Source organism: Phodopus roborovskii, unplaced genomic scaffold (genome assembly GCF_943737965.1).
Source record: "Phodopus roborovskii unplaced genomic scaffold, PHOROB, whole genome shotgun sequence".
NCBI classification, from domain to species: Eukaryota; Metazoa; Chordata; class Mammalia; order Rodentia; family Cricetidae; genus Phodopus; species Phodopus roborovskii.
This window is the reverse complement of record NW_026126480.1, coordinates 335,943-349,437: the sequence shown is the minus strand read 5'-3', so window position 1 is coordinate 349,437 and position 13,495 is coordinate 335,943. Positions and strand designations below refer to the sequence as shown.

Here is a 13,495-nt window from a genome sequence, read left to right as displayed (position 1 = left end):
AGTCAACGGAGTCTACTTCCATTACCATTTCCGGGCAAGTCTGTGCTCCTGGCATCTTCTCTATGTACCCCAGGCGCAAATTTAGCTGAATTTCAAATGTGTGAATGCCCCATTATATTTGAGTGTCTGAAAATGTCTTTCTTCACAAACACATACTGAACAAGACGAATCTGTTCTCAGCAGGAAACAACTGTGCTGCTGAAGTTGGCAGACTGAGTTGGAAAGCAAGCAAGCTCTGCTCCTCTGCCCACCAAGTAGCTTCACTCAGCTTCCTCTAAATGCCCCTTCGGTCCTCTCTCCTCAGGAGGAAACGCTGGGTATTCACACTCACCATTCTAATTGTTTCAAATTAAACTTCCCCAAGAGTTGAATTACCATAGTGAATGCTTCTCTGTATTGAACCACTTTGAATTCTAAGAGTTTTCAAGCAAGAGTCCCTAAAGATAGGCGCTGTTCTTCATCTGTTGGAAAGAAAAATGTTTGTAGGAGTTGCAATGCTCCTCACCAGAGAGTGTTGCTTTGCTTTTGTATCATGGAAGTCATGGGCAGGAGTGACACACTGCAAGCAAAATAGAAAAAAAAAAAAAGTACTGAAAAACACAAAATCATTTTGTTCGCAGTTCCCTGAGAATATTTGCTTAATTCCCAATGAATGTGATGGACATGACTGGAAGTGAATGTTAAGTAAAATGTCAGACTGTAACTATGTTACTAGGAGGAAATGGATTCCAACAATAGGGCTGAATTATTTTTCTCTTATTTAAAAATTATGGCATGATTAATTCTCCACTTAAATTCCTCAAGTTCAGTTTTCCTACTCTCTAAGAATAATTGTGGCTGAAAACAAGATACACTAGCATGTATTATTGCTACACGAAAAATAAGACTCTCAAAGATCTAACGTGATTGAGAATTTTTGAAGAAATCAGATTTTTTGGATGTTATTTCAATTAATTATTTAAAAAATATAATTTAAACTTACTAGTATGGTGACAAGTTTTCAGGTGTGTGTGTATCTCTCTCTGTGTGTGTGGGGGGTCTGTTTTTTGGTATCAAGGGTATCAAGGTAAGGGTAAGGAATGATTATACCTGATAATGTTCTAGGTGGAAGCATATATGGGAAAATCTAAAGTAATTTCTTACAAATTCAGTGCTGTAAAAACATACATTTTACTTAATTTTTGTTTAGGGTTAGATATGTAAATCTTGTTTCATTCTTCTATATGTTGAAAGCCTGTTTGCTTTTTTGTGTTGTTTTGTTTTCTCCATGTTATTTGTCAAAGAAGCTATCAGTTCCAAAATGCATGTTTTTTGACACGGTGAAACACTAGGTGGCTCTAGCTAGATTGGCTTATTTCTGGGTCCTTTATGATGTTTGTGTGACTATGGCTCTGTAACAGATTTTGTTATTAGGTACTGTGATGTTTTGAGCATAGCTATTTCTGCTGTGGATTAACTTAGTTATTTGGAGTTCTTTAAGCATCCATTCAGATTTAAGGGTTCTTTCCTTGTCTCTGTGAATAATGTTATTGACTCTAGCCAAAATGGTTATCATGAAGAAAACAGCAAACACTGGTGACAATGCAGGCAGATACACTGCTTCTAGAAATGTAAGTTTGTGCCCTGACTATGTAAATTATTTTAGATTGTTACAAAGAGCTAAAAATAGATCTACCATTTGGCCCAGCTACAGTATTCTTTGGTTTTTACCCCAAAGGGCTCTAAGCCAACATACAACAAAGATAGTTGCACAACTCTCAGTGTGTATTTATATCTGTGTTCCTATGTTGCGGTGCATGTGTACCATGTTTTACTGGGGAATCAGAAGACAACCTCAAGTGTCAGTCCTCACATTCCACCCTGTCCTGAGATGGAATCTCCCTATTTTTTTCTTTCTATTACATATGCCAGGCTAACTTGCTGACACACTTTAAAAAATGATTTTTTTTTTCTTCCTATCTCTCATTAGAAACACTGTGGGATTACAGGTGTTTGGATTACCACATCTGGATTTTTCGATTGGTCTGGGCATCTGAACTCAGGTTGTGGGGCTGGCATGGCAAATGCTTCCTCCCGTAAGTCATTTCTCCTGCCTCAGGTCTTCTTTTATGAATATATGAAGTGTGATTCATTTACAAAATAGAATTGTATTCAGCCATAAAGAAAAATCAACTGGAAATCAACTCAGTAAGAGTGTCATCTGAACCATACTCATGACAAAGAGCTAGAGAAAATCAGCATTGTTCTCTTACATGTTTAAAGTGAACAAGTAAGAAGAAAATAAAATAGGGAGACCAAAGATTCACACAACATCAGCACAGAGATGTGCCAGAAAAATGCTCTGTTCTAGGCACAGGATCACAGCAGCAGGGAGACTTCATGTTACAAGGACTCCTGCTGAAGAAAGATACATTTTCAAAAGAATTCTGCTGAGGTGAAGCTGGGCATCTACAGACCTTCCCTGAACTTCAGTATTTAGAAATTCAGAGCAAGTGTTGAGGGAGCAGAAACTGAAACCTGGCTAGAACACTTCTAGTCTGTGGAAAAGAAATTTGATATCCCAGCCTTGTAAAGTATTTAGGGGTATGGAAATGTGAAAGCCAGTGTGTTTAAGGAACAACAAACACAGCTTCCAAGCAGCATTCCCAACAACAGGAAGGGCACTCCAGTGGTGAGATCATCTTCCAATCAGACTCCTATGAGATTTTTCTAAGGTGTTAGCATTATCTGTGACACAACCCAAGAAGGAACCCTTCTTATGTGACCACAAGCTGTGGCTTGACAACACTAAGGACTACACATACAGAGGAGAAAAACCCATTTTACCATTCAAGGCCTGAAGGCCTTTGCAAAGGTGTGAGCGGCAACTGTTAACCAATCTGTGAAGGACCAGTCATTGATGTTATTATTATCTGTGACTAGACCCTAGACGTTGCAAAGGACTGTGTTCAGGCAATGTCAGCACCTTCAACCTGACAATGAAAGTAGCAGACAGAACATAAATGAATTTTGTAATTGACTGGCATCTTTATCAAACCTTGAAGAAGTCAAGCCAAATGTGTAACAGGCATCTTGGTATCCAAGAGCATCCACTCAAGGTTGAAGCAAGCAATCAAGTGGGGTTGCATTCACACTCTATACATTTATCCCCTTCTTTTTCCTTCACACTTTATCTTCTTTTATTTAATACAGAATATTAGTATGATAGTTCTTCTCTCTCTCTTCCTCTCTCTCTGTCTCTACCCACCTACCCACCCATCAACCCACCCACCCACCCATCTATCTAATCTATCTATCTATCTATCTATCTATCTATCTATCTATCTATCTCTCTATCTATCTATCTATCTCCTTTTCTCTTCCTCTGTCCTGTCTCCCTCTATCATCTTTCAGTCTTTTCTTATGTGGCTTACCTTTCGATGTGCTTTTCTTCAAAAATGTAGGTTATTCTGTAGCAGTTAAGGAGATAAATTATCACAAATCCTAACTATTCAAATGTGCAAAAATGATACAATGGAACTTATTGCTACAGTTTAGTATTTTCCACCAGCCTTCTTAGAGTTACCTTCAAGCTCATGTTCATTCCTTTGCGTCAGCCACAAATGTACTGAAACATTTCCTTTCTGACTTCTTTTTAGATCTCTACAGACTTACTCTTAGTCTCGTAGAAACTGCTTGCAGGAATCCTTCTTCCCATACTATCTCCTCTCTCTGTGGATTTCTCTCCCTGTGGATTCCTAGCTCTTGCAAAAATCTTCTCAGCCATTCTTCTAAGGCCATATCTATTCTTTTGGCTGACACACAAATATATTTTCTACCAGGGACCCCACAGCTTCCACACTTGCCTGTGACCCAGAGTGGGCAATAGCAACCAAAGAATGGGACGTTTATACAACAAAGACCAGATATGTATACCAAATAACACCTCAAATACCATAACTCCATGTGCCTATATCTTCAATCAAAAACACAAACATGAACAGCCAAGATAACTCTTCCAGAGTACAATAACCCTATTGCAAATAGACCTCACAAATGAAATTTAGTTGAAAAATCAGGACAAAGACTTCAAAGTATGACTATGTCCTCAGATATTAAAGATGTTATGAATAAGTGTTTAAGAATACTATATAAGCACAAAGAGTTGAATGAAATAATTAAAAAACATCTAAGACATGAAAGCAGAAAAAGAATCACCAAATCAAAACAAAACTAAATAGAACTGGAAAAGAAAATTTTATAGTTTCAAAGAAAAACTGTAGATGTTAGCCTCACCAATAAGTTATAAGGCATGGAAGAGAAAATTTCAGACTTTTAAAATAAGATAGAGAAAATGATATTCAAGTTAACGATATGTTAAATCTAAAAAGCAAAATCTAGGAAATCTGGTACACTATGGAAAAATGAATCCTATGAATAATTGTATTAGAGGAATGTGAGAAAACTAAGTCCTTCTAAGTTCTATTATTTTAAACAAAGATAATAAATGAAAACTTCCCCCAGTCTAAAGAAGGAGGTGCTTCTCAAGGTACAAGAAACATTATATACACACAAAAGAAAAAAATATTAAAATCTTCAAGAGAAAAATACCAAGTCAAAAATAAGTAGGCCCATTAGAATAGCATCAACTTTCCAATAGAGACTCTAAAATCAGACAGATACACTTTAAACTCTGAGAGACCACAGATGATGGGCCAAAATGAAATACAACCAGCAAAACCATCAATAACAATCATCAGAGAAAGAAAAGCATTTCATAATTGAACCAAATTTAAGCAATTTCTACCTACCAATACAGCTTTACAAAAGGCTTTAGAAAGAAAACTTCAACCTGAAGCCATTAAATATACCAAAGAAGAAACAATGAATAAACAATCCCAGAAAGGTAAATTAAAATTGAGACAGAAGGCATAGCACAACAATAAAATAACAGAAACCAATAAATACATCTCATTGATAACTCTTTTCATAGTCTCAATTTCACTAGTTAAAAGATACAAACTAACAGATTGGTAAGGATTGACCTTTCCATTGCCTTGAAAAAACACAACTTGCTATCCAAGTCAGATACGACCTCAGGGTAAAATAATGGATAAAAAAGGCATTATAGGCAAATCAATCTAAGAAGCAAGCAGGTATAACATTTAATATATTACAAAATAAAATTTAAGCCTAAAGAATCAGAAGAACACTAAATACACACCCACACAAAAATTCATCAAAATGATATTACAATCCTAATCATTAATATACCAAAATTAAGTACATCCAAGTTTATTAAAAAAAAAAAAAAAGAAAAACCAAACAAAAACTAATTACTATAACTGAATTGACACACTGACCTTCTAATAGTGGGTAACTTTAATACTCCACCCTCGGGTTGTCCATACTCAAATGAAGCAGTAATGGTGGAGTTAAATAACAGGACAAATCAGATGGACCTACAAACATCCACAGAATAGGCCACATAAACATTAAAGAATATACTTTCTTCTCAGAAGTTTGTGAAATTTTTTTTGAAAAATCTGCAATATATTAGGACACAAAACAAGTAGCATCAGATATAAGAAAATTGAAACAGCAACCTATATCTTATCTAACCACCATGGATTAAAGGTGGATAACACTAACAACAAAAGCTAAAGAGTGCTTACAGTACAGACTTACAGAAATTGAACAACTCATTCCTGAATTAAAAAAAATAAACTAAGAAGAAAAAGCACAGTCAAGAATGAAATGAAAACCTTTTAAAAACTAAATTAAAATGGAAAACAAAAAACAAAAAACAAAAACAATATACCCACACTATGGGGCACAATGAAGGCAGTTGTAATTGCCTATATAAAAAGTTGGAAAGATCTCATATTAGCAAGTTATAAGTTATTGACACACCTAAAAGTTCTAGAACAAAAAGAAGAAACAACTCCAGAATAGAACAGATGATAACAAATTATCAGACTTAGGGCTAATTTTAATGTAATAGAAAATCAACAAAAACAAACAAACAAGAAATAAAAAACAATACAAAGAATGAAATGAACTTGTTTATTTAGGAGATCAACAAGACTGACAAACCCTTAACCAAAATAACTAAAAGATGGAGAGGACATCTATATTAATAGAAATAGAAATGATATGGGGGACATTACATCAGACACTGAGGAAATTAGGAGAACTATAAGGACCTTCTTTAAAACCCGTTACTCCACCAAACTGAAAGCCTAAAAGAAATGGGTGGTTTTTTAATATAGACAACCTCCCAAAGTTAAATCAAGATCAAATAAGCAAATTAAGCAGACCCATTAAAACTAGTGAAGTTGAAGCATTAATTAAAAGTTTCTCACCCCCTCAAATCTCAGGGCAAGATGGATGTAGCACAGAATTTTTGCACACTTTCAAAGAGGGATTAATGCTAACATTCACCAAATTATTATGCATAAAATTTTTCTAATTCTTTTTATGAATACAGTATTACCATGATAACAAGACCACACAAAGACCCAAGAGAAAAATAAAATAGTAGATTAGTATCCCTTATGCACATAGATACATAAATCTCAATAAAATATTTACAGATCAAATCCACAAACATATTAAATAGTGTTTTATCCTGTTACTTTGCTGGAAGTGGTAATCAGATGTACAATTTTCCTGGTGAAGTCTTTAGAGTCTTTTCTTTCTTTCCAATCTGAGTCTCTTTGATCTCCTTCAGCTGTCTAATTACACTAGCTAAAGAAAGCATCAAGTACTATAATGAGTAAGTACGGAGAAAGTAGCCATCCTTGGCTAGTTCCTGATTTAAATAGTAATGCTTGAGTTTCTTTCTGTTTATATTGGTATTGGTTGTGAGCTTCCTTTGGCTTGTCTTTATTAAGTTGAGGTATATTCCCTATAACCCTAGATTCTGGGACTTTTATTATGATGGGATGTTTGATTTTGTAAAAAAATCTTTTATGCATCTAATGAGATAGATGATCTTGTAGTTTTGTCTTTCAGTGTGTTTATGTTCTGTACTAGAACTTACACTGTATGCTACTGAGGGAAATAGATAATGATCAGTATAAACCAGCTACACACCTGGGACCTGTAACAGTGATTAGTCTATAAGGCATTCTGGTGCAAAAATAGTACTAAAGTTACAGGAGTAACCACCCAGTTCTTGTTTAAATTTGGAGTGTACTCCATGAGATGGAGCCCATACCTGATACTGACAGTGCCGGGGTCTTGAGACTAGGTATTTAATGAGTACTAGGGGAAGATCTGCTACTCTTCTTCTGCTAAAGGAATATAAGAATAAAATGACCCTCAATGATATCCTGCTAAGCATATAGATCACCTTGCTTAACCCATATAAGAGGAGTTTCTTGCAATAGATGAGAATTAAAAGAGAGACCTACAACTGTATGAAATAAAGAAAATGAAAGACTTGGAACACTGTCATAAATGGGTTGTTTTCACTAAAACTTCTGCTTTGGGCTCAGGAAGGTATGAAGATATGTGATACAAAAAGAAGGAAGAGAATAAGACCCAGACTGATAGATGACTCCAAAGAATGGGATCTTCCAGGTACAACAGGAATGATATACCTAAAAACAAATACTGGCAGCCTGAAGAAACCCACACAATGCCAAGCCAGCCTGGGAGTCAGCATTGAGAGGAGGTTGTGGACATATCCCATCCCAACTAAGAAGCTACCTGCAAAGACAAAATCAATTTCTCCAATGGAATCTCACTTGGTATACCAACCACACTTTAGGAGAGAGAGAAAAGGACATAAATTTGGAAGGATAGGGAGATAGGAAGATCTTAAGGGGCTGAGGGCTTGGAAATTATCAAAATGTATTTTGCAAAAATAATTTTTAATAATAATGTTAATTACTTTGTATGAACTTTAATAATATTGAAAGTAAATGGAGAAAGGTACCTCAGAGAGCAGGGAAGTTGCAAAAGGTCATGTGTTAAGATGACTGAAAATTAAAAGAAAATTTAAGATGAAATGAAATCAGTCATGGTTATCATTTAGTGACTTATAAACCCAATGTATTTACCCCAGTCCCGGAGGTAAAAGATAGGGTGCTGAGAATTGGTAAATATAGAAAATAGAGGGAAATGAACAAAGGGATTATTTGAAAAGATGAGGGAAGAGCAACAATGAAATTAATAAGATTTGATATATTTACATTGCAAATATCATCCCTAAAGAAAAGGAATAAGTGCATGGAACAGTGGCTTTATTGACATACAGTTATAAATATTAGGCGGAAAGTGTTGATGGAGAGGGCTTGGAGGATGGAAGTAGGCAATTCAAAGTAACCACACAGAAATGTAGTTGAACAAAGAAACAAACAATCTGACTTCATTCCCTTTCCTCCTTTTGCTGGTTCTTCCCCTCTCACTGAGTCCTTGCAGAATCAAAGTGAAATGAGCTTTCTGGTCTATCTGATGAGTTCCAAGATCAGGACAGAGAAGAGCAAAAAGGATTTGGAAGATCTGACAGAAAGGCACACTATAAATCAATGGTTCTCATTTTGTGAATTGCAACCTCTTTAGGGGTCATATATCAGATGTCCTGATTATCAGTTATTTACATTAGGATTAATAAGTGGCAAAATTACAGTTATGAAGTAGCAACAAAATACTGTTATGGTTGGGGGTCACCACAATATGAGGTACTGTATTAAAAGGTCACAGCATTAGGAAATTTGAGAACCACTGTTGTAGACGGATGTACTTTCATCTTAATGACCCAGTAAGCTTCCGGTCTATGCTTCCAGCAGAATGTTGCTCATGCTGGTAGGCATTGCTCTAGTTTACAGACATATGAATCACAGAAGCCTGATTGCTTGGGTTCACAATCTGAACACACCATTTTTGTTTTAGCTGAATGACCTCAATAAATTACTTTTATCCTTTTGTTTCTCAGATTCCTAGTCTATATATGTGAGTGATAACAAAGGTTTCATTAAATTACCTTTAAATAAGCAGTGAATAGAAGAAAGCTTATAATTTGACTTCCAGAAAAAGAGTAAAGACTAAGAAAATGTTTGCCATTAGGTTCTTACTATTCACACTTCAAAAGGTAAAAATTGAAGGTTTGAGGCTGCTTTACAAATGATACAATTAGTTTGATTTTCAGAAGTGAAAAAAAGGAGAAATTCTTTTATACCATAGTGATTATAGTACTGAAAAACTATATTACCCTGATTGCCCTCCTGGAATAGGACATCCTTTAAGACAAGGATTCCATATTTTTATTGTATACCTTGAAAGCCTATAATATTACACAAATTTTGTAGGTGAAAGTTTGATGAATGCATGTATAAAGCACACTGGCAGGCAGTACAATGCAATTACTACAAGATGGAGAATAGTTTTAAGTATAGACTGAAACCTCTCTCTGCTCCAGTAAACAGCATTCTAAAATAAGAAGGGTAAACTTGGCTTCTTCCTCAAGTTCAATAATAAATTGTAAAGAATTGACATATCACATGACTCCTCCAAGGTCCACTAATTTGGCTTGAATATTTGACCCACTCTTCAAAATCTACCTGTTCCTAATCTCAAGTATTTATAGAGGTTTTCTTAACTGCAGACAAATTATTATAACTAAGATTTCTGGAGTATAAAATGTTATTGTTTGTTAGAATGGTGGTGTGCTATTTGATGTATTTTATTTATTTTTATAAAAAGTCTCTTGGTAGCTTCAGATATCTTAAACTCAATACATGGCTGAGGCAGGTCTTGATAGCTGAGAAATGAGCATAGGACCAAACCATATCAGTTAAGAGGACTAGGCAGTCTATGGGGCCTCTGATAGTGGATCAGTATCCTTAGGTATAAATGGATTTTGGGAGCCCTTTCCACATAAGGGATACTCTCTCATCATAGATGCATGAGGGACGGCCTAGGCCATGCTCCAAATGATATGACAGACTTTGAAGAGCCCCCGTGGAAGGCCTCTTAGTCTCTGGGGTGTGGGAAGGGGCTTGAAGTTGGGAGGAGGATGGGATGGTGAGGTAACTGGGACTGACAAGTAAAACAAGATTGTTGCAAATTTAAACAAAAATTATATATAAATATATGTATATATATACATATATATGTACACACACACACACACACACACACACACACACACACACACATATATATATATATATATATATATATATATGAAACAACAGAATCATCTCTCTCTAGCCTTCTTTTGTCATCTTAAAGTACCAGTAATAGAATCCCTGGGAATCATCAGGCCCATCCATCAGGGAGGCAGGTAGGTTAACTGCAGATTTTCACCTTTCCATCAGCTCCTCCTAATCCAGTCTCCTCTCATCCAGAGCTGTGTAACATAACTTCCTCTGTGGCCTCTCCTCACTTTTGTCTCCATTCCCAGGGAACTAAGCAGATCCTGGTGGAATACCGTGCTTTCCTCCCTCCTGTGGACACTCTCAGCTTTACTACAACTGACTCCCATTAGTGTAGCTTCCAATACATAGAAACACATTTTACCTGGAGCCCCTAATAGCCACACCTGTCTGGAATCCAGAAGACCCCATGCTCTCCTAAGAAAGGGTAGGGAAACAGTCACCCAGGGAGAAAACATGCACCAAATAAGGGCAAGAGCAGATAACAGCACCAATAATTACAATTTTCCCAAACCCAGATGCCTTGATACCAACATAAAAACAGGATGGATAACATCAGGACAATATGAGTTCACTAGGGGTCAGCAACCTTACCAGAGAAGGCCTTGAGTATTACTTTAGAGGTGAAGTATTAAAGAAAGGTCTTCAAATAGCCTTTATGAGTATGATAGAGGTCTTTAAATAGTAAAAAAAAATTAGGAATATATGGTGGAAGGAAATAAATAAAACTCTTCAAGACATGAACATGGAAATAAAAATCAATAAAAAAAAACCCAAACTGAAAGAAATCTGGAAATGAAAAAATTTAGGAGCTTCAACAGGAAGGTCAGAGGAAGGCCTCATCAAAATAATAAAAGTGATGGAAGAGACTCTCAGACACTGGAGATAAAGTAGAAGATATGGCTACCTTGGTCAATGAAAATGTTAAATCTAAAAAATATGAACAAAATGTCCTGGAAATCTGACACACCATGAAAAGACTAAATCTAAGAATAAAGGAATAGAAGAAGGAGATGAAACCCAGGTCAGAGGCACAGAAAATATTTTCAACAAAATCTTAGAAGAAAATTTCTCCAATCTAAAGATGGAGGTACCTATCAAGGTACAAGAAAAATGCAGATCACCAAAGAGATCGAGAGAAAAAGAAGACCACCTTGACACATAGTAATGAAAAGATTAAACATACAGAAAAAAAGGAAAGAATATTAATACCTTAAAGGGAAAAGATGAAGTAATATATAAAGATGACCTATTATAATAACACTGGAATTTTCAATGGAGACTCTAAAAGCCAAGAGGAACCCAACAGATGTTCTACAGACTCCAAGAGACCACAGATGCCAGATGTCAGCCCAGACTACTATAACCACTAAACTTGCAATCACAATACATGAAGAAAATAAGACAATATTTGTCAAAGGAAAAAAAATCCACCAAGAGAACATGACAATTTGTAATATCTATGTACCAAACAAAAGGGCACACAATCTATAAAATAAATAATACTAAACCTGGAATCACATATTGTACTTAATACACTAATAAACACTTAAATATCCCACTCTTTCCAATAGACAGGTTATCCATAACAAAACAAACAATGAAAATAAACTAACTTGCCAAAATATTATTATCCAAGGGGAAAAAAAAACTATTCTATTATCAAATCATCTCTTAGACACTAAAATAGAGAGAATTTTTGTTTGTACCATATAAGCTGCTAAAAATCACTAAGTGGGGAAATATTAGAGCTGACATTATTAAAAATGTACCTAACATGTATTTACATAGCATTTCCCTCTAACATAAAAGAATGTCTTTTCTTCTCAGCACCTTGTGGAACTTTTAACCTAAATTAACCTCATACTCACACACAAAGCAAATCTCAACTGATACAAGAAAGTTAAAAAAAACACCCTGCATCATCTTATCTCACCATTCAGTGATAGTCTGTGTTTTTTTGAATATGCTATCTGTTCTGTGTGTGCACTTATGCAAGTGCAGGGCTTATATTTATGTGGTACATGTGTTTTCACTTGTGAAGGCTAAAAGAGGATGTGGACTTCTTCCTGTGTTACTTTAAATTTTGTGTACCAGAAATAATTTCTCAATCAATTTGAAGCTTGTTGTTCAAGTTGATTCATCTCAAATATCTGGACAGGGAGGTTTTGGAATCTACTACCTGTTTCTCTTTCCCTGTGCTATTTGGGTGCATAGCTATTCCTTGCTTTTTACATGGGTGCTCAGGATTCAAACAAAAATCTTCATGGTTACAATGCAACCATCTTTTTCACTCAACAATTTTTTTAGCTTGGTCTTGTCAATTTCATAATGGAGAAAAACATTTCTGATTTATTCAAAATAAATAAAGTAGCAGCAATAATTTTACCTGTCACAGAGGTTTCAATGAAGATGAAACAGGTTGATAATTATAGAGCTTTTGAGCACAATATCTGTCACACAGATGTTCAGGTAACAAGGCCTGTTTTATTATTACTTGGGAAAGTGCACACTGGAAGGGACCTTGCTGTGTTGCATCCCCTAAGTGGCGGGATAGTGTGGATATTGGAAAGATATTTACTATCTTCAATTACTGTCCTGGAGTACAAGTCCTCACTATACACACACAGACATGCATGGGAAACATGAGTGTAACAGTCACTTCATAAGAGAATGAGAAATAATCTTTTCTTTCAGTGAACACAACTTGTGTTTTTGCTGGCCTCCAAACAAGAAATATGTTGGGAACATTAGTTTCACTTTGGGGATTTCAGTGATTAAAAGTTCCTGAAAAGAAATAAACTTCCAATTATCTCAAAACTCCTCAAATTTTTTGACAGTTCTCTTTGAAACCTAAGAAAATAGTACTTTTTTATCTTCCAATCTATTGAAGGCAAAGTGTTTTAAATATGAAATGGTAGAACAAGATTGACACTGTGACTTTGTAAAACTTATGAATACTGTGAGCTATAATTATCCTATCAAAGACTTTTTAAAACAGGTTTCAAATAGATTCATTTCTTGTGCACAGAACTTGGACCTTAGTTTTCACTTCTTTCAATCATGCTTAATAATTTTATGTATACTTAAGAATCTTAATTTTAATAAGTTAACTAGTGGCAAAGGTGAATGGAGACTACATGCTAGAAAGAATTACAATGTAGAAAGGCCGTGATGAGCCAGACAAAGCCATTACAGCATGTATAAAGCATAGTAAGGACTCAATAAACCACAAAGGTGGGGGGATAACAAGGAATTTAAAAGTACCTCAGAAACAACAGGTTCCAGAAGTAAGAGAAACACAAGAAATGGATTGAGATGATGGAATAACTAGCAAGCAAACCAAGCCC

At 35.4% G+C, this 13,495-nt stretch overlaps 1 protein-coding gene across 2 annotated transcripts in view; it reads right to left on the bottom strand.

The window, feature by feature from the left end:
* The window catches only part of Grm5 (glutamate metabotropic receptor 5), a 433,207-nt gene that overhangs the window by 160,807 nt on the left and 258,905 nt on the right, over positions 1–13,495 (bottom strand). The gene's annotated exons all lie outside the window — the stretch shown is intronic.